At 38.6% G+C, this 22929-nt stretch overlaps 1 protein-coding gene across 3 annotated transcripts in view; it reads right to left on the reverse strand.

Annotated features, from left to right (window-relative positions):
* The window catches only part of LOC108272791 (thyroid hormone receptor beta), a 122030-nt gene extending 99573 nt beyond the window's left edge, over positions 1-22457 (reverse strand). The window contains exon 1 of one of the 3 annotated variants that reach the window (XM_017481531.3): positions 22263-22457. The gene's annotated coding sequence lies outside the window, so the exon portion shown is untranslated. The remainder of the gene's footprint in view (positions 1-22262) is intronic. The other 2 variants (XM_017481533.3, XM_017481534.3) reach the window with 2 other exon arrangements.
* Positions 22458-22929: the final 472 nt, after the last annotated feature.

A 22929-nucleotide genomic window follows, 5' to 3' on the forward strand; every position in this document is an offset into this window, starting at 1 on the left:
TGGTTAATCCTGTTTCTGATCATAAAACCCCGTAGCCGATCAAATTTGAGTAAACAAACCAAGGATCGAGTCTGTTTGAGGTCTGGGGAATTAGAGATAATGTATTAGTAATAATGACTTCATTGACCTTTTATGAACATCATTATAGCGCATCTACTGCACAAAACAATGCTGTCTGATGTCTGATGTAATCACATTACTGGGTCATACATTTATTTATAGACAAAATACAATCATTATATTGTGGCATATCTGAATATAAAGTGAGACTTTATACTGCTGCAACTTTCATTATAATAATCAATTTAATCAGCCTGCAGGATTAAACGTACTCGTTTATTTTGACTAACGTGTTATCCATCTGACATTCTTCCGATGGCAAAGTGGCCATTTATATTTTTAAAAAGACTCTTCTAAAGCATCAATTATTGAAATACGCACCAAGGTCACTAACATGTAGTAGAGATCAAAAACATTTTTCCAATAAAAAGGCAACACGTGGCTGTAAAATTGCAGAGATGTTCCGTCGAACAGCACTACAGTTATCAGACCCCCATGAATTTCTCTGACGAACAGAAAGCATTTAACACGGATGAATAGAAAAATACACTAACATTGCACAAATATCACAGAATAACAACAGAAAGGTCAAATAAAAAAAAAGTAAAGTGGCTTTGCTAGCAGTTATCAAGGTGTGTAACAATAGTGTCTGAAAGCATCTTTCATACAGAACTCATTCATTTACGGTATTCAGAGTTGAGATAAGCGTGGGTATTGAGGCTTTAATTCCAAAATTGTGCACATCGGCGATCGGTATTCAGACCTCAGACGTAACTACAGACCTAAATGCTATTCAGAAATTACACAAGAGTTGCGGTTACTCTTTAAAGGAGAGCACATAAAACAAACAAAAGCATCAAATCGAAACAGCAAACTAAAAGCGTGATCAAAAATAAAATGCAAAATAATAACACGTGCTGGATCAAGTGCTATTCTATAACCTGCGGAGTAATGTGCGTGGAATCCATATTGTTGAACGAAACCAAATTTGCTGTCATTGATGCGATAATTACGACTACTCGTTCAGAAATACATACACTGGCAATATACTAGACGTTTACGCGCTGATATTTTTAAATCGTCTCTTGCATTTTACATTACACTGTATTACACTTGACAGTAAAGACAAAACGCTATTTACTTCTGCTCCTTAATGTTTGTTTAAGCTGAAAGACAAGTGTTTGTGTTTACACGTGTCTCAGACACGGCTACTCAAGAAAAGAAAAAAAAGCATACTCTCAGAGTGTTTGCTCACGTAAATATTGATGTAACTTAAGAAGTTAAGTCGCTTGCTCTGAATACGGCCCCAGGCGAATAAATCGCTAATGAACCAGTGATATAGAGGCAGTAGATGTCCACTTGGTTTTAGTGGCTCCTGGTTCCCTGATTTCTGAATTGATAAGGTTGAACTTAACCTACATTCATTTAGCACACGGCCAAACAAACTGCACTGGAAACAAATAGCTAGTGTCTGCAAGTATAATGGTATGTGGTGGTACCACATTCATACATTTTTGGATAAAAGGTAAAAACAGATTTCAAAACATTTGATTAGTTTTATAATATTTACTATTTAATAAAGCGTTATATTATTCATAATGATAATACACAGTGTGTACGTTTTCACCTTATTATCCACTTCTAACCAACTCAATGATTGCTATTAAATACGTTGATGATTGTGAGGAAAAAGTGCCACAACAAAAGAAAAATGTCCTCTCTGCCTCTCCTTCACAAAAGCCCATGGAATCTCACTTCCTCCACACAGCCAATAACCGAGTCTCTCTCCTCTGTATCCACCACATACACTCAACCTTGAACCACTCTAAATAAACAATGAGGTAACATAGTGTTCATCTTTCCTTTGATACATCTAATCCACCGCAGTGTTTATGTAACCCTAAATTACACCATGACCATAAAGATACCAGCTTATGAGCCGAAAACGTAGTGAAGCAGTGGGCTGTGAAAAAAAAAGACTGAATTATGGTTCTGAGATGCACCACACCTGCTTGGTAAAAATTTGACATTCCAAAGCCTTAATTCACGTTCTTTCTCCTTTCCAAAATAAAATATGTCTTGAAGGGTTTTTTAAATTATTTTTCTCCCATCATCTGGTTCTCTATCATTCAATAAAATGGATGAGGTGACTCAGATAAGAGAGATTTCTTCAAGATAATACCACAGTTCCAGCTGCAGATGGATCTTGTGGTATCCTGGTTGTTGGGAATCATTTAGCACTTTGAGCAATTGGCATTACAATCATCACAAACTTCTTTAAACTCTGTCTAAACTAGGTCACGATAATTACCTTATCAACTTATCGTACGATATACGGACGTGACCTGGATCGTTTTTGATGGCCTCGATATCGCCCGTCGTGTTTACAGGAATGTTTGTTTACATCAGAATGAATCCTGTCCTCCCGTCTGCTCTAGGGCTGTCAAATTCAATTTTCATTTGAATTATTCAAACTTAATTTAAGATACAAATGCACTGCGCATTCAACTTTAACACACTGTTGAAAAAATGACGCAAGATATTAACAATGCACTAACAATGTTTAGTGTTTTTTAAATGAGAAAAATCTAGAAAGAATAGTTGTAGTGTTTGAAATAATCCAGTCGTAGTGAATAATGCCGGGGATTGAGACGCTTAAGCTGCGTGAGCTGAAGCCGAACAGTGAATGAACGGCGGTAAACTGAAGCGCTTTACTAGCGGGTTAATGAACTCACCCAAACACGTCCTATACACATATGAGATTAATCAGACATTTACACAACAGCAACATGATATTACAACTCGATTCTGCACAGAACAACACGTACGCACACGTGAACTTGAACGTAAGTAAGGCGCTAGGTAGAATGGTCACGCTGTGAATACGCTTCTTCTATAACAACGCACTAAAACACGTACAATGAATAACTAAAGCAGAAAGAATTCACAACACTGTATTACAGTAGTGTACATATTGTAACGGTATTATTTCAGGAGATCAGGTTTTCACAACAAGGCCAGTTCGCACATGTTTTTGCTGATACATGTTTAAGTTAATATATAAAATGTGTGAATATTTGGTTTCATTTTTGCATTTTCTCATCAAATAAAATGCCTTTGACTCATATTCCATGCCATTTTAGTCAGAGTGAAACTGACTAAAATTAATAAATATGACGACAAAATATTGACTAAATGTAAAGGATATTTTCAACAGAAGACAAAAACTATATTTTGACATTCCAATACCAAGGTCTGAATATTCGTAAGAATTAAAAGTTTATTGCTTTTTGAAAGGGTGTATTTGTATTATTATACTATTATATTATCATTATATCAGTGGCATAAGAAAGCTACAGTTTTGTGAAAATCATGGTGATTGTTGATGGCTATATACAGTCTTTCGTCTTGGAGGTTTTCTATTTTCCTTGCGATGCCAGATGTTCTAGAGATCCGCTACAGATCTCATGCTACACTTAGCAACAATTTGCAACAACTTATCAACAAGAAGAAGCTAGTTGTAGAATTAGGACTGGTAGCACCTTAAGTTTTAACCCTAAGGTAAATTTATTCCTAAAAACCTAAAACTCTAGCCTGTAGGAGTTTATTAAGAGCAACCTCTAGATCATCTGTCCTCATCTGAACTCGACCTCTCTGCTGCTTTCGACACTGGGAATCATCAGATCCTCCTGTCAACTCTCTCCAGCCTAGGCATCACCGGAACGGCTCTGCGCTGGGTGGAATAATATCTCTCAGACAGATCCTTCAAGGTATTGTGGAGGGGAGGTATTTCTGAAACTCTGCAACTCAGAACTGGGGTCCATCAGGGGTCAGTCCTGAGTCCACTGCTCTTTTCTATCTACACTACATCTCTAGGGCAGGTGATTGAGTCTCATGGCTTCTCATGTCATTGCTATGCTGATGACACCCAGCACCATTTGTCCTTCCAGTCTGACGATCCATCTGTCTCTGCACGTATCTCTGCTTGCCTATCAGACATCTCGGTCTGGATGAGGGAACACCACCTTAAGCTCAACTTGGCAAAATCTGAGCTTCTCGTCATCCCAACCTGCCCCTCAATCAATCACAACCTCACTGTACAGCTCGGCTCCACCACACTCAAGCCAACCAGGACAGCCAGGAACCTTGGGCTGACTTTTGATGACAGCTTGACCTTTACAGACCACATCTCAACAACTGCACGGTCCTGTAGGTTTGACCTGTACAACATCAAGAAAATCAGACCCTACCTCACCGAACAGGCTACACAGATACTAGTCCAGGCTCTTGTCATGTCAGAACTGGACTACTGCAACGCACTACTCTCGGGCCTCCCGGCCAGCTCCATCAAACCCCTTCAGATGATTCAGAATGCAGCAGCACACCTCGTCTTCAACCAGCCCAAGAGAACCCAAGTCACACCCCTCTTCATCTCCCTGCACTGGCTTCCTGTAGCCGCCCGCATCAAATTCAAGGCCTTGATGCTCACCTACAAGACCTTGTCGGAACAGCAACCCCCTACCTCAACTCAACTCTCTCCTGAAGGCTTACGTTCCCTCACGGAATCTGCGATCCATTAGCACCTGACGCTTAGTAGTACCTACTACTTAGATACTCAGCGTGGCTCAAGATCCCTTTCCAGAAGCTTCACACTAACTGTCCCTCTGTAAGGCAGCACTACTTGTATTGTTCTCCGCTTGATATATCGCTTTGCTTGTATTTCCTCATTTGTAAGTCGCTTTGGATAAAAGTGTCTGCTAAATGAATAAATGTAAATGTAAATGCTGAAATACTGTCATAGGAAGTGTGATGTCATGCTTTTTCGTCATGACCAACTTTAAGAATTTAGCTAACATTAAAATGAGCAATTTAGCATAACTACCAACCCTTACAGCTTGACTACAGCATGGTAAGAGCATCAACAACAGCATAAGCTTTTAAAATGTCTGACATTAAAAAAAAGAAAAGAAAAACAAAGGGGGGAAAAAACAAACAATGCCAACAGAGAACATTTTTCTTAGCAGCAAACACAATCTGTTATTCACTTCAATCCACAGTTGGCTCAGTACCGACTGCTAATGTGGAGGAAGGTGAGGTTTCAGCCATCTGAGCCAGGCTCTATTCCGAACTAAAACAATTCAGTTTGCTCAGATGCGTGAAAGGGAGGGAGTGATGAAAAGGAGCCAAGAAGATGAAAAGTCTCCTTTAAGTAATCTAGACCCATGTGCATGCTGTTTGCATGGATAAAAACAAGCTCTCTCTTCTTTGCATTTATCAGATTGTGTATTTTGCTCGTCCAGATTCTGTTCCGAGCTAATCTAATTTGCGTGATGTGAGCTTTTAACTTGGAAACTCATACTGAAGGCAAAACAAACCAGCCATTTTCTTCCTTAGCTTCTAACAATACACATGGTAAACATGAGTTTTTCTTTTTTTCCCCTCCAGGTTTTGATTTCGTCTCCGCCGCAAGCAGGTGTCCACTGACAACAGATCACTTTTTAGAAAAACACAATGAAACCAGGAGGCTGTGAGAGCAGAAAAAGACTACAATAAAGTGGGAATGGGGAAAGATATAGTACCTATGTCTCAGTAATGTGATTAACATGTCCATTGTTGACTCTCTCTCTCCTGACTACACTTATGAATAGATTTGTCCACTAGGTTTTCACTGTTTTGAAAAGGAAATTCCATTAAGTTGCTGGGCCTGATGGGAACGTTCTAGTCCTGAAGGCTACAGTTATGTTGGCTTGATGCCTCGGCCCTCCAAATGGTCAGCTGACGAAGTAATGGAAAGGGCTCTAACATGGTGGTCATGATTCCCGACAAGAGGAAATAATGATAATGGAATGAATCTTTGAGGTTATATATTTAAAAAAAAAAAAAAGTATTCTATATTGGAATATGTAAAAAAAAACCCCACTTTTTCAGGATCAAGAGTCCTCAGTGAGTTGTCCGTCTGTATGTCAGTACATGCACGCCAGTGTGTGTGGGTATGTGCGTGTGTGTGTGGTTAGCTGGACAGCTGTGACCTATCACCCGAGATGGCTAGCTAGTTGTTATGAGAGGCATTGTGTTGTGGCCAACATTCAGACAGCTTCTGGCTTGCCAGCTGTTGGGTGCATTCTGGCAACGCTACGATCGATTCTGGTGGCACAGTCAGGCAATGAAGCAAGAAAGCCATGGCCATTCAAATCTACAATGACTCTGACATGATAATAAGAGTAACCACAACCACATATTTAGGCTATAAACTTTACAAGGACCTGTATCCCCTACAATAGCTCTGGGCTCTTTTCATAGGACATTAGCAACAAATGGACTTAGTCTTAGAGCAGGGAAAACAATAAACCCAGCCGTGCTTTGGCTCAGGAGGAATGCAGCTGATGCCGCTGCTTCAGAGAAACGGTGGAAAAATGAGTAAAAATTGAGCCATGGATATGAGTCAAACCAAAAATCTTAGCTTCTCACAATTCTGGTCTGTCATACGCTTTTTCTTTGAGCACATTCCATCACCTAGATGGAATTCAGCAATTTCAAGTTACAATCAAGAGACATGCAATTTTCTTTCAGCATTACCACAACATAAATGCAATACAAACTGTGTCTCAGCTGAATCACATAACAGCAGCTAGCGCTAAAATGCTAGGTCTCTATAGTTTCTGAGACACCAGAATAAAACACACACACACACACACACACGCTTTCGGATATGTAACTGTTTGTTTCCCAGAAACTCACCACAACTTCCTACAGTTTGGCTGATCACACATGCATGGCTCCTTACATCACCCACAGCCATCAACAAAATCAAAGCATGCACCAGTAAACAATACCAAAGTTTGACAAAAAACTCAACAAATCAACTTAACCAGACTGGATGTGTCTTAACTTTAAAAGCCCAACCAGCACTGGCTCATGACCATAGATTTTGGAGTAGAAGAATGACATTAACAATGACAGACTCATACATATTTAAAATTGAGAAGCTATAAAAGTTGATTTATGCTATAGGCTGCTATATAGTGAATTTTTAGATTAACTCAATAATAATAATAGTGGGACTTGTGAATACAAGCCTGAGCTGTTGGAGATGCATGACAAGATCTTGTGATCTCTCTGGAGAAATTTCAGATCACACTATCTGACACAATGCAACCTTGGGACACTTCTGGACAATCGCCGATTCTTCTGAAGTCATGCTTCTGTAGATCAGGAGGATCCGGCCAATTTTCATGCTTATTTGATCTCTTGTTATTTAGTTATTTGAAACACTGAAACTTGCTCCTGGCAGATCTTCACTTGTGTGCCATCCAACTATTGCAACTGATGAAGGGTTTTCCAAACATCACCCCATTGCTGCGTTCCTTCCACTGGCTTCATGTAGATTTGATAATAAAGATAACGAGTCTTTATTAGTCACATATTTATTACAGCACCGTGAAATTCATTTCTTTGCATGTCAGGAAACTGGGGTCAGAGCGCAGGGTCAGCCTCCCTGGAGCAGAGAGGGTTAAGGGCCTTGCTCAAGGGCCCAAAAGTGGCAGCTTGGCAGTACTGGGGCTTGAACCCCTAACCATGCAGGGTCAGCCATGATGCAGCGCCCCTGGAGCAGAGAGGGTTAAGGGCCTTGCTCAAGGGCCCAACAGTGGCAGCTAGGCAGTACTGGAGCTTGAACCCCTGACCTTCTGATCAGTAACCCAGAGCCTTAACCGCCAAGCCACCACTGCACAGATTTAAAACACTGATGCTTGCCTAATGCCTACAAAGCCATAAATGGACTGGTCCCCACCTACCCGAAGCACACTTCAAACCTCACTCGGCACCATCTTCTAGCACAGCTCGACTTGATGTCTCAAGATACAAAGAAGGCATGCATTGAGACTCCTCTCTGTACTGGGACCTAGCTGAAGCCCTACCTTTTCACAAAGCACTTAAATGAGTTTACTTACATAATTTTTTTTCACAGTTTTCCTTGTTGTACCAACCTGTACTAACTCCTCTCTGACAAGGATTTAGCTTTCTTAGCCCGTGACCGATTTGTAATACCATGAAGATATTGTTGATGGATAAGATGGATTCATCTGCCAAATGCTGTACATGTAAATGTAAATTGTGGTCTTTAAAAAAAAACTGTTTGGCTTGCAGTCTTCAGTCTTGGTTTCAGTAGTGGTGATCCCTTGTGTAATTTCCTGTGATTATCTGTATATCTTATATTTTGTGCACTACTATTATTAAAAAGAAATGTGGTCGAATGTACGATGCTCTCTGTTCCTTGGATTTTGAAAGCCCTTGGCTATGTTCTTGGATTTAGTTACATCTTATATTTAGTTAAACCTCAAAGAGCTGTATAGCATCCAAAACGTGTAGCCAAGGGCAGCATTCAGTCTTCTTTTATCTTCTGATATGGAGGTCCATTCACGTACATACCAAGGCCTATTTCGTGCTACAACATGTTCTTCCAACTCGTACATGTTGCCTGAGTTACACCTACATAGGCATGCTGAAGAAAGCCAAAACTATTAGAGACATCACTCTAATTAAAGACTGTATGTAAACCAAAGGAGGTTCCTTATGAAGTAGTCTCCACATCACGGGGGGGGAAAAAAACAAAAAAAACATTAAAAAGAAATCCTGCTTAATCACGGAAAACTCAACACAAGCATAAACACGTCAGATTCCAAAGTGAGCACTACATGATAGACGGGTTTCTTAAACACTTTGTGATGAAAAACTGTCCACGTGGATTTGCATGCTCTTTGCATGCATGTGCTCCTCGTATTATCCTACTATCAGGGCCATAGGGCATCCACCTAGGTTGAGCGAAAATGCAGCGTGTTGTGAAGCGGAAAGGATTGTACATGACACTAGCAGGTCACTTTAGGTTGACATGAGAACTGTTGGGAAATAGAGACCGAAGCGATGGCTGATGGCTTTAATGACGATTGCTCTGGCTGCCTAAACAGCAGTGCCACCCAACTACAGACGCCAATAATTAAAACATCGTTTCCAGTCAGGGAGGGTCAGTCAGTCATATCCTGGTCAGGGTCACGGTGAATGCAGAGCCTATCACAGGAACATTTGGGGCACGATGGACGGGATGCCAGTCCCTTGCGCACACACATTTACACACCGATTCACACCTAGAGGCAATTCACCATAGCCAACCTTTCAGCAGTGATGTGTTAACTAAACCGCACTCTCAAGGAAATGTGAATCAGACCCTTTTTCTGAGTTGTATAATTAACTGCTATGGAGAGCAAAAGGCACCAGCGTGACCTCATTAAGAGTAGGGAAAAAACAGAGAATAGATGTTACATAGACAGGGAGATAGAGAGAGAGAGGAAGAGTGAGAGAGAGACACCATGTGATGTATCTGTCCTATCGGACAAGGAAGGAGTTCAAGACCCCGAAAGCCTTATGGGAGAATTATGAGCACTTAAAGACCCCAAAACGTGCATGTGGTGAAGACTGTAATGCAACTGGAATTTTTTTTACTTCAGAAGAAATCTATGTGATGAGCCAGTGTGTCTGAAACAGAGGATTCCTCTAGGCCACTGATAGCACTACTGGAGTGTTCGCTGCATATCAATACATGATAAAGAACGGGAAAGGACACCAACTCAAGATAAGCCTTATAATAACACTGAAAGCACTAAAGGTTATATGATAGCCTAATATTACTCTAATAGCTTTATGGGGATATGTGGCCTTGATGCAAATGAATGAAAGCTATAATACTGCCAGTACAACCACTCTTATGGCTTTAGAGTGTTTGTGGTCAGCATGGGATATTTCAAATGTTTCAGAGTCTACATGAGAATTATGAGTTCTGACTACACTATGAAACTGTAGACCTAGAAAACTTCAATCAGATCCCTAAGGTTCGACCAAAAACATGTTTGTTCATCCTTCAGTGTTAGTTCGTGTTAAGAAAGTAGTGATGAATTTCATATCCCAATATCTGTTTAACCTATCATGATAACACTTGATTTGGTCAAGATACCGTATTCATGAAATACACTCACCAATCACTGTATTAGGAACCCCTGATCGTTCAAACAATTTTTAAAACAACCAATCATGTCGCAGTAGCGCAACGCATGAAATCATGCAGATACAGGTCAAGAGTTTTAGTTAATGTTCACATCAAATATCACAATGTGGGGGGAAAAATGTGATCTCAGTGACCTTTGACCATGGCACGGTTGTTGGTGCCAGATGGGTTCACTAAAACTGGACAGGTGGAGATTGGAAAAATATGGGGTTAGAACTGTTTCATAATCCCAAATAAATAGATTACGATCCGACAAATAAATGGAGTGACATTTATAAAAATTCAACAAATTCACAAATGCATCAAATAAGATCCACAAATATATGTTAATAGTGTCACAAAAATAAATTAAATTGACAAATAAATTAAAATTTTTTTTTTTTTTTTTACAAATGTGTTTTTATATCACAAACACAACTCTGACCTACATTAATTTATGGATCGTGTCCTGTGCGTTTGTGGATTTTGAAACATTTCTAGCGTCAAGAGTGCACACAAATCCACAAATAGTTGGACTCCGCCCACCGTCTACTCAAGCCGATTGGATACCCGCCACACTGCACTGACCAATCGTAGCAGGGTCTCGCTCCAACCAATCACGTTTTGTTTTACAATCAGGACGGGAACAGAGTCATTTTTCACCAAACTTTATCCTACTTGAGGAAAAAGGGCATGAAGGCTCACTGACTGGTTTAATGAGTATGAAAATGATATCAATCATACGGGACCAACATATTAGACCATAATAAAAACCCCAATTGAGGGAAAAACCTCTGGAAGTTTGGAGTTCATTCGTCCGGTACAGTTCCAGAGACTTGTAAAATCTGAGTCAAGGTGCACTGAAGGTGTTTTGGCAGCGTGTGATGGCCCAATACCTTACTAACACATTTTATGCTGCATTTTCCTTTAATTTGTCATCCATAGGTGGGCAAAGAGTCTGGAATTTGTACTGCACAAACATATTAACTGAAACGATTACTGTTGAGTATCAGACCTATTTTACTGCCGCACGTGGTTACAGTTTCAGCACGTGTACGAAGCAATCTGGCAAAGCCACTTTCGAACACTCAGTCTTTAAAGCTCGGACAATTTTTCTACCCGAACAGTGGTGTGAAATTTAGGATGCTTTGAAAATTAATTAAATAAATAAACACGCAGTCTGGACTCCATCACCAGTGAATGAATCTACTGTTCTTGCAGAAATATAGAAATGTGCTAGAATTGTGAGGACGTCACTGGCTCTGTCTAGCACAGGCTGAGGTTTGGACGCAGAAGGTAAATCGGATCTCTTGAGAGTTGCGGTTAACTGGGAGCTTGTGAAAAGACTGGCTGAACCTTTAACATTTGTAAATCAAAAATGCAACTAGGTGGAATGACAGAATAATTACCGCAATACAGAACACCGTTCACAAATGATGGGAAAATTCCTGATGCGCTTGTTTTTGTGGCTACAACCCATTAAAACACAATACACAAAATGAGCTGTATTTGGGTTGGGCTTTCTGTAAAGCTCTGGCATCAGCATGGTCGTGTTTCGGCAATAAAAACAACTGGGTTTAAAAGTGTTTTAGTTGTGCTAAAATATGATAATTGATATAAATAGTCTTTCAGTTGAGATGGGAGCAAGTTTTCTTTCTGCAATTCTTAGGAAGAATCTTATAATAATGTTTCATGTAACTCAGTTTTGCAGGTAAAAGAGCTGCTCATAAAACCCAGTGTTTCAATTCCCTGCTTGAATTTAATGGCTTTATTTAATTCACATGCACACAAATTAGGATAAGTTCAATGATTTACATAGTTTTAAAGTATCTCAGCAAACGATAAAGGGTTTCAGAACCTTTATAAAATTAGGAAAAAAGGAAAAGGAAAACGGTACAGAGATTTTAATCAGCAATAGTAAAAATTCATGATGTGTGTCAGGGTTTAATATAAACCCGTGATTAGCCTTGTAGCCGGCACTACTGTCAGAGCTGCTGTTATGGAAAATTTATCAACATGGAGAATGCAACAGCACTGTTGTATAATTATTCTATACTGATGACAATAAATCTAAAGCATATCTTAACACCTATACAAGAATAAATTAACAAACTGACCAGGGATAGCATGGAACAAGCTACACTAGATTTCCTATGCAAACTTTTAATCATTTAATTCTTTCGTGTCTGATTTTTGACTAACAAGAAATCGAAAATAAGGCACCGAAACTGAAGCTGCAATCGTAGACCGAGCTAACAGCATTAAAACCGAGCTGTGTTTGACTCGGGATAATGCGAGGACATGAATACAAATTGCTTGACAATCATCGAATCGACCACCTTAAAAAATGAGCGCACTTTTCAATTCATTGCAATTTATTTGCATTTTGTGACTGGCCAAATAACGCTATTGGGTTCTTATTATTTTGTCCGAATAGCTCGGCCAAGATTGTTTAAACTTTAAAACGAGGCTCTATAATCCAAAGCACAGAATTTTTACACTAAAACACTGCCAAAACAAACTGCTGCAATTATACATTCTTTAAAAAGTAAAAGAGGGTTGGGTTAAATGCCAGAATCCCACCTCATTGCCAACACTCAGCAATTTAAAGTTTAAAATACATGAAACATGCCAATAAACATTAAAATAAATAAAGTTCAATGTTGTGAAACGTGCATGAAATGTCCATTAGTTCGTGTTTTCATTTATTTTTTTTTCTCTCTCTCTTGATAGAAGACTCGTAGTCATCAATCTTGAATACTTTCCCTTCTGACTGTTACACAACCCTGACAATGGCGACTCCTTCCTTAAACGTTAAATAAATGTCTAAGTACAGATAGCTTCCCCATTCTACGTTTATACATATTTCTTTGCGTTTTTCTAATCGGTTTATTATTAGGTTGAGATTATGCGGAGCGAACGTGATACAAGTCCCTGTGAATGACCTGTTACTAGAACAACAATAATGTATTTGAACGAGAGCATAATATAAACCTATCATCTGAATTACATCCAGCACTACTGCCAGAGCCGTGCTGTTAGAATTCGTCAACAAAGCAAGATATCTAATGGTAGCTAATGGTAGTTATGATTTTCTGGCTACTAATACTCTAGCTGTTTTTTTTGTTTGTTTTTTTTCAAATTTAGGATAATTGCAGTAAAAGATACTGTTTCATAGTTTTCCTGCGGTAATGAACATAGATGTTAAATAGTGTAGGTTTGTGCAAATACTTTCTGCAACATCTCAAAATTGATGAAAGTGCACTCCAGGTGTTTTTATTCAGATGAGTTGGAAATGCAAACAACACTGCTACGTTAGCTATTTTGAATGAGCAATTTATTTTAGAAAACTTTTTGCATCCTCTCTCTCTCTCTCTCTCTCTCTCTCTCTCTCTCTCACTCTGTTGACATAATTTGCATATCCTAAGAAAATGATGAAAGGAAGCGAGTAGTTGGATTATTTATCCACTTATTATTTGGTAGTTTGTACAGATTCAAATGGTTAACTAGAGGCAAAATATTATGCTTTGAGCTCTTCCTCAGCAGGCTGCGTAGCACGATCTGTCACAACCATACTGAAAGATATCGTTCAGACTGAGTATAAACAAATAGCTCGTACAGACAACAGAGAGGTTTCATATCACAAACCAGCACAGTGGTGTCGAGGACAGGTAAATGTCTGGGGGAGGTGATGAGTATATAAGAACATACGTGTATTTGCAGTTAGCCCTATGCTGTGAATATGGTTTGCTTCATAAGCTAAATATCAAACTGATAGATTGAACAACACGGTTTGGGTTAACAAACTTAAAAAGGGATATAAATCATTTTTGGATACTTCATTCTTGATTACAAAAGCAAATTGATGGTTTCCCAGCGTTACCTTTGCTACGCAATGCTATGAAAACTGCTAAGTGGTCTATTTCTGCTAGCCAGAAAGGGTGTTAGCTAGCTAGGGGCCATATTCATAAACATAAAATCTTATCTTATCCCTTACCACTAACTGGCAATAAAAGTTCCTAACTAAGAGTTTCTCCATCAAATCTATTCACAAAACCGCTAATACAAAGTTTTACTAAGGAATTCTGAAAGAGTTAACCCGTTGCTACATATGATAGCACATTTCATCGACATGAACGTTGACAATGAAATCCCAATTTCCCAATGTCATTGTCAAAAAAAAAAAAAACTAAATGAAAATTGAAAATGTTGCTGATTTCATACATGAAAACAATCAAAATGATCATGTCAAATATATTTTCGCCATTTTGTCACACATTCACACATACACACACCTAGGGGTAATTTAGAGTTGACAATCCACCTACTGGCGTATTTTTTGGGAGGGGGAAGGAAACGGGCGAACCCGGAGGAAACCCGTGCTGACATGGGAGGAACATGTATAGAAACTCACAGACACAAGCTCAGGATCGAACCAGGCATCCTGGAGCTATGCGTTTGTATTTTAATGTTCATTAATTAGACCACACAATCCCTACACTGTAGTGTTTCCTAAGCTTTGTAGCTTGTGAACTGTTACACTTTCTGGAAAATCCAATTCCCAGAATTCCCACTTTCCCTCTCTCTGCCAAGCACAACTGCTCCAACTCAACGGAATTCTAATCAGGTTCACCTGTTACTCTTTTGCTTTGTCTATTTCACACTCTGTTTATGGATTTTGACCCTGTTACTTTTATTTTATTTATTTATTTATGTTTAACTTTGCCTTTGATTGTTGTTTTTGCCCTGTTCATATTGTTTTGCTTTTTAAATGGAAAAAAGCACACTGCGTTGTTTACTGTAACCTGCGTACGTCTCGTCTTGGCTAGTCTAGTCTAACCTGCTCTGAACATCTAATAACAAACATATTTGCCATTTTTTGGTACTTTTTCCTATGAAATCAGCAACGCTTTTAATTTTTATTGTAAAACGGCGTCATGCAACAGGTTTTGATTTATGTGCTACGTCACTTTTGACATGATTGAACTGGTAACAGCAATGAAGAGGGCATTTATGTATTGTTTTATATAAAACACGACTCACAGACAATATCTGCAGATCATCTACGCTGCGTTACTGCATTTTTTATGCTGCCAAGTAGCGGAGCGTCATGTAAACTTTGATTACTTTGAAACTTTGATCCGTACTGGATTACTTAATAGGTAAATAAGTGACTGTCCTTACAACTCCACACTCATTGAAGTATTCCATACCTTTTTAAAGCACATTGCCATTATACATGAACTTGACGGTGCTGTTAACCACTGAGAGCAGTCGTTTAGGATTGTTTGTGATTTGATCTTAGTGAGTTCTCTGTTTCTGTAGGTTTAGGACTTGTATTAGCATAAGAAATCTTTTAAAACTTTATCAAAAATGTTTATTTAACCATGTTAACCCATCTCAGCCAAAGAAATCAAAGATCTAACAGCGTTGAGGGTTTTTTTAAAGCATAGAATTAGCAAATAAACAATAACATCCATGGTAATGCCATGAAGCCATTATGGAGATTCTAATGAATTACTTCAAATTTGCCTTCAATCTATCATTTAGATAACAGGGATATACTTTCCAAGCGACTTCATCAGTCAGTATCATTAAAAATAAACAGGAGGAACAATCAGAGAACTTAATGTTCTTCTTGCCATTATCTTCAGGAAACTTAGAGGATGCAACTTCATAACCAATAATGTTTAAATGTCTTTTACCTTTACCTTACCTACATATTTGTTAATGTATCAGTGGAGCACAAATGGCATGCCAATCATGGAATCCATCCAGCCATCCATTTTCCGTACCTCTTATCCTAGACAGGGTCTCGGGGAGCCTGCAGCCTATCCCAGGGAACTCGGAGAACAAGGCAAGGAACATCCTGGATGGGGTGCCAATCCATCACAGGGCAAAATGATACACACATTCACACACTGCGGGCAATTTGGAAATGCCAATCAGCCTACAACACATGTCTTTGGACTGGAGGAGGAAACCAGAGAACCCAGAGGAAACCCCCAAAGCATGGGGAGAACATGCAAACTCCACAGAATCACCTATTTAAAAAAAACCTTTTAGGGAAAGAAAACCCAAGGTCCTGAATATTAGGATAAACACATCCAATGTTTAGGGTGTTTCTCCTAATACGTTTAGACTCAAGATCCTTTTATGAATACGGCCCCTGACTGGTAAAGCAATCTTTCTGTTTTGTGTTACACAATCATGAAATAGCTATACAGTATATAAGTGTAAGTCATAAATAGAACGTTTCTAACTCCTAACTGTTAAACACGTGCTTCTCACGTGCTTCTCACGTGTTTAATGTTGTAGATTAGGAAATCCGTGTAAAGGCTAGATTCCATTCTTTCAATAAAGCACACAGGCTATCAGTTAGAAGTGGGACCACACCTTCAAAAGTGACGACTGAGAACTGATAAACTGTTCAAACTGTTGACAGTTGGCAGCATGTTCCAAAGAGGAATATTTACAAGATCATTTGAACATTTAGATTTTTTTAGGCTTTAAACACTCTCACAACTTTTATACAACTTTTTACAACATTTAACTGCTACAACTTCAAGGTTAGAATGTTATGTACGAGCATTGAGATAACTTTTTCGGTATGTGTGTGTATGTGTGAGTGTGTATGTGTGTGTGTGTGTGTGTGTGTGTGTGTATACATATAAAAGCCTAGAAGGCATGTACAAAATGAATGTACAAAAACCTCCAAACTCTGTCTTGGTTTCAACATACAGCATTTTTAATCACTTTCTAATTATTATTACCAATAAAAGCATGTGAAACATGACATTTTTGTGCCTTTTCTGACTATTTTCATGCCAAAGTTTTTCTGTGCCAAGTCAAACATACAGTGGTGCTTGAAAGTTTATGAACCCTTTAGAATTTTCTATATATCTGCATAAATATGACCTAAAACATAATCAGATTTTCCTACTTACTGGAAACCTTTAGTTGCAGTTATTGCTGCACAAAGGGCTCACACCAGATACTGAAAGCAAAGGTTCACATACTTTTGCCACTCACAGATATGTAATATTGGATCATTTTCCTCAATAAATAAACGACCAAGATAAATATTTTTGTCTCATTTGTTTAATTGGGTTCTCTTTATCTACTTTAAGGACTTCTGATAATAGATAGAAAATCTGATGATGTTTTAGTTATGCAGATATATAGAAAATTCTAAAGGGTTCACAAACTTTCAAGCACCACTGTACATTGATAGGTTTTATTTCATATTAATGAATTCATAATGTTCTCCTTGAACCTTGACAGAAAGCGAGGGCGTCGCACCTTACAAGTGAGAAAATCGAGCCGTGAGATTACTGACGTGAGATCACGGGAAGGGGCGGGACTTTCAGTTGGGTCAGTTAAAAGCAAAGAGTTCAAAACACCGACACAAGTGTCAACCATTCCACATTCAGGTGTCAATTAGCTCATCTGCTGTTTCATCTGCCGTTTTTCTTAGCATATATACAGTACTGATATCTACAACATTTGCAGTCACGAATATTGCTACTCATTTTACTAACTTAAGAAGTACCAGCTAGTATTAGTCTAACTGATAGTCAAGGTCTATAGCGTAAAAATAACTTCTATTACACATTTTATGTAATGGCAAATCAGACATAATCTGTATGTGATATTTAATATTTCAGTGAGAACTAGTGTTTCAAATGATTGCTGCTGCTAGAAAAATAATAAGGCATTGATTATTGAACAAATGTATAAAAAACTTACTTTTTTGTTATTTTGCCTCGACTCTTGATTATAGTGAGTTTTTTAAACTCTTTGATTCTTCTAGTGTTTTTTTTTAACTTGTGTCATTTACTTAGTGTTATTTTGACTCTACTTGATTTTAAAGTGGTATTTTGACTCTTTGACTCTTATAATGTGATTTGACTCTACTTGATCATTACAGTGTTATTTTGACTCTATTTGACTCTTATGATATTTTGACCCTTTGACACTTATAGTGTTTTTTTTTTTACTCTTATTTTGACTGAGTGACTTTTAGTGTTATTTTGTCTCTTTTCATACTGAATTTTGGTTCCATAAAAGTTTGTTCGCATCTATAAAGAGCATCTTAATAGTTTAATAACATGAACTCAGAAAACACAAAAAAAAGGTGAATCGAGTGCACAAGGCCTCTCCCTAATCTCCGTCCTATCCCCTCTGCCGAACATGAGCTTTTAATTAATTCTTCCATCGAGTCTGACCATCTGTCAATGTACTTGGGGAAAGAGGACTACTTCAGTCTTTTTTGATTTTGTAAATAAAGCGAGTATGAACATGAAAAACACCGCAGTGGTTCCGGTAGCCATGCCAAAAGGTCCATGGAATATGCAAAGAGACCAAATCCAGACAGTTTCTGCTTACAAGAAGTCAAAAAAATGAAAAGATATCCAATGACTTTTGTGAAAGCGCTATTATACTACCTTTTTCCCCCTAGTACTTATATATATATATATATATATATATATATATATATATATATATATATATATATATATATATATATATATATATCATTTTGCCTTCAGGTAAAAAATACTTTCATAATTATAAAATAACTTTTATCTTAAAAATACAATTTCACATTCAGATATCTCTAGGGTATCTCTACAAATACACACACACACACACACACACACACACACACACACACGGATTAAACATAGTACACAAGTTTTCCAGACTTAATGGTTGATGATGTATTAAGCTGTTGTCAAATTCATTACAAAAACCCCAAACTTATATCTGGTGCAAACACTGGTCTGGCATTGTTCTGTCATTATTGGCAGGATGTGAAATAAAAACTAATATGAGTTGCCAGTTTATTAGGTACGCCGCCCTTGTGCTTCAGTGCTTTTGCGAGTATAAAAATTCCAAGTATAAGTCTCTCTAGATAATAACGCATAGTCTATTAGTGCACATTTTAAGTGTACAGTTAGTGATGTGAAATGAAAACATCTTCTCCCAAAGATTTTGGGCAGTAGGAAATTTTCAAGGTGTTTTTGAAAATGTAAAAAATATTAATAATATGATCATATATAAGACAGACAATATTCCAATAAAAGCATGTCCCATGTTTTAGTCCTTATACAAAAGCAATGGTTACAATTATTTTATTCATTAATGAATGGCACGTCATGTTTTTTTTAGCCATTTTGTAGTTGAATTTAATGCTGTGGAATCTGTGTGAAAAGTTAGCTAATTTTATCACTTATATTATTACAGTCGTTGTATTATAACCAGTCTTTTGTTCTCTCTCGCTCATGAGAGAACTGGAAAGCACAAGCACAAACTGACGCCTACAGTAAGACGTGTTCAGTAAACATCTCCTTATAGAAAGCTTCAGCATATCAACAATTCTGGTTTTTAATGTTTGTTATTACTTAGATTAAGTTGAGCATTCACCGTACACGAGTAGAAATATAAACCTGTGTTTTACCTTTCAGCTGGCACTACTATCAGAGCTCTGGCATCATAGATAATGAATCAAAACCTTCTGACCAATCAGATTCAATAATTCAACAGCACTGTGGTATACTGCTGTTGTTTTGCCTTGTCAACCAAAAATATCCAAACAACCGCAGCCCTGTGGTCAGCGACTGACCTGCTGTGCAGGATACACTATGGAGTTGGAGCAAGTGTATCGAATTACTACCATGTCAATCACTGCTGTGCTGTGTAGGTGCATTATGCGAATAATATCCGGTCAGTGGCCTTGTCGTGAACGCTGCTGGTTGACAAAGTGTGCATAATAACAGATTGGCCATATTCGGTAAATGTACGCCTAGAAATTGCACCTTTATGGTTGGTGAACCTGATAAAACAGCCAAGGTATCTAAAGAACAGTCAACTTGGTGTATGCTGATGCAGAATATGTGTTTTTGTGAATGCTGTTTGATTCTGCTCTTTTAAGTGAACATAGAGAGCTGACTCACATCAGGCATTATTTTTGTAGATTTGTGCAAGTCTATGCTGTGTAATTTAATCAAAATGCTTCCATGGAAGTCCCATTTCATCCCTGTGGCTGTTCATTAGCATGAATGGTGAGACTAGTGTGACTTTCAGTTGTTTGTATGAGGCAGCATGCGCAGGAGGATCCTTGTAGAAGATGTATTTAGCCCTAGGTATGCACATTTGCAGTGACCTTTGTAGTGAATTTACAATTATTTAAATTGGTATATTGGTAAGTTGTTGCCTTCTATTGGTGGCATGTTATGTCTAGTGGATACCATTAAACACCAATAATGGTAATGCTGATGGTTTGTAGTGTAAACCATTAGTATTTCTGTGATGATTTTTATTGTTGTTGTTTTTTTCAGCAGGGAGGATGTAGACCCTGCAGAGTATCTCATCAGACTGTCCTGAGTGTTTGAAAAATACTGTAGAAGACCCGATGTATGCTGTGAAAATTTAACACTTCTATGAAAACCATCTGTAGTTCAGCGACTCGTTTCTACAGACACCTGTCACACACCTTTATGTAAATAATTTAACTGAAGGCAGCTCATCAGACCAGAGACTAACCCTGTTGATAGTCAGATTAGCTTAGAAGTTTCATATATTTTTAAAATTTTATTTACCCTCTCTGGTCTGATTAGCAAACTGACTACATATATTGTTTAAAAATAAGTTGACTAAAACATAATGTTTAAAAATGAACAGACAACGAACAATGTTTGTTCAAAAATTGTCTGTTCAGAGTCTAGGGGGCTAGTCAAAAGTGGTAACATGACACAGCACAACATAAACACTTCGAATTATCTTCTTTTTAAATGTTAACAAATAATTAATAGTTAACCACTGTCGCCATTCATCCATGAGACAGTTGTAAGAAAGAAATTTTATGTAAGTGGGACCTTTACAACCCTGAAATGCATTTTATAACATGTAATAACAAGTAATTACAGGTTAATTCGAAGGTAGAATAAGTTTTCATGAAACAATCTTAGGCCGTGAGAAACAGTAACTGAACAAAATATCAAAATAATTGTTTATTTTTTGTTTGTTTGTTTATGTTTAATAGACGAGTCATTTGGGATTCGACACATTGTTGAACTGAGCCAAATGATATGATTCACTAAAAAACCTTTAGAGCTCGTGCAGAATACATCATCTCGAGCACAGCCCCTCTCCCTTCAGCGTTTGACCTCAAAAGCCCACCTTGGGTGGAGAGACAGAGACCGATTTCTGTTACCCAATCCCAAATAAACCCTCCCTCCCTTCATAAGCGCACTACTTAGGTTAGGAAATTACAGCAGACTATACAGTAGTGCACTATATCTTCCAAACAAGGGAGTCGTTTAGGAGTGAGTCTTGTACACGCTCGCGCTGAATTCTCTGACACACTCGCTGCCTGGTTGCGTAATCCTTATCTACGGCGGCACGCGAGGGACATTAAGCACCTTTAATTCCCTAACAGCGAAGCGCGAAGTCATTAATTCTCTAGTTTCACCACTCCTGTCGCGCCCTGATAGTATTATTCAGGTTATTGTCGTGTTTGTTTCGCTTTTAACATGCCTTTCCAAACCACACCCAATAACAAAACACACATCTAATAGTTATACAGTTGTGTGATGATATGATTGCGTGCTAAATATCGCGAGATATTTTCACGCGGCGGATTCCCCCCCTCGGAAAAAAAACCCATGCTAAAAGAACTGCCATGGGTGCGCTGTAGAATAAAGTTGTGCTTACTCATAGTTAACTTAATGACAATGTTAATAAACAGTTTGAGACACTGACAACATGTTCGTGTCTAATGTGCACACAGCATAACTTGCATAGCTCAAAGCAGGACGCATGAAAACACCAATATTTCATCCCCCATTGCTGAAAAAAAGAAGCTTTTTCTGAGCCGCTTTCCTCTGCGAAATTGACACCTCCAGCGCCGTACAGTACAACCACATCCGCTCTGAGAACAGGCACAAACGATACGGCAGTTCTGAGATTAAACACGCAAAAACAAGTGGTGAACTAAAACTAGCAAGTGATATAATGCAGTACTCATGAACGCACGCACGCACGCGCCAGCGCGCGCGCACAAACACACACTAGCAGAGCAACCTGCGTTTAATCTTCCCTTTTTCTTCTTTAATCGGAGCCAGGTCAGCTTTGACAACCCTCAAACGTAAGGGATATGACTCACCTCGAAAGCCTGCGGAATAAAATAGGTCCAAAAAAGTGCCCTTGTTGTGTTGTCCTTTCAGGAGAGTCCAGAATCGGAGGACCTGGTGGTGTCCTGGAGCGACCCTGCGGCGTGAGAGAGAGTCAGGGCCGGTCAGGTCTACAACACGGAGCCGGGCGAAGCCGCGCGCGCGCACACACACACACACACACACACACACACACACACACAAGTGCAGCTCTCTCTTTCGATCGCTATGAGGAATCAGAGAGCAGTTTTTTTTTTCTTTGCAAAGGATCAGATTCTTCTTGCAAGGTTGTGAGCTGATGTCTGCTCTAGCAGTGTGGTCGAGTTTAATTATTAAAAATCAGAACCAAGCCCTTTTTCCTCCCTGCAGGTTTACTAGTATTACGGGTTTTCAAGCAGGAACAGAAACCTAAGCTTCATTCATTCATTCATCTTCAGTAAGTACTTTATCCTGGTCAGGGTTGTAGAGCATACAGTAAGGTGGGTCACCTGTCCATCACAGGGCACCACACACACACATACACACGGACACACTCATTCACACTAATCAGCCTACCAACATGTTTTTGTGAGCTGGGAGGAAACCGGAGAACCCAGAGGAAACCCAGACGGGAATGACATGAGCAAAAACTCCGCACAGACAGTAACCCGGGCTTCGGAT

Source organism: Ictalurus punctatus, chromosome 12 (assembly GCF_001660625.3).
Source record: "Ictalurus punctatus breed USDA103 chromosome 12, Coco_2.0, whole genome shotgun sequence".
In the NCBI taxonomy this organism is placed as follows: Eukaryota; Metazoa; Chordata; class Actinopteri; order Siluriformes; family Ictaluridae; genus Ictalurus; species Ictalurus punctatus.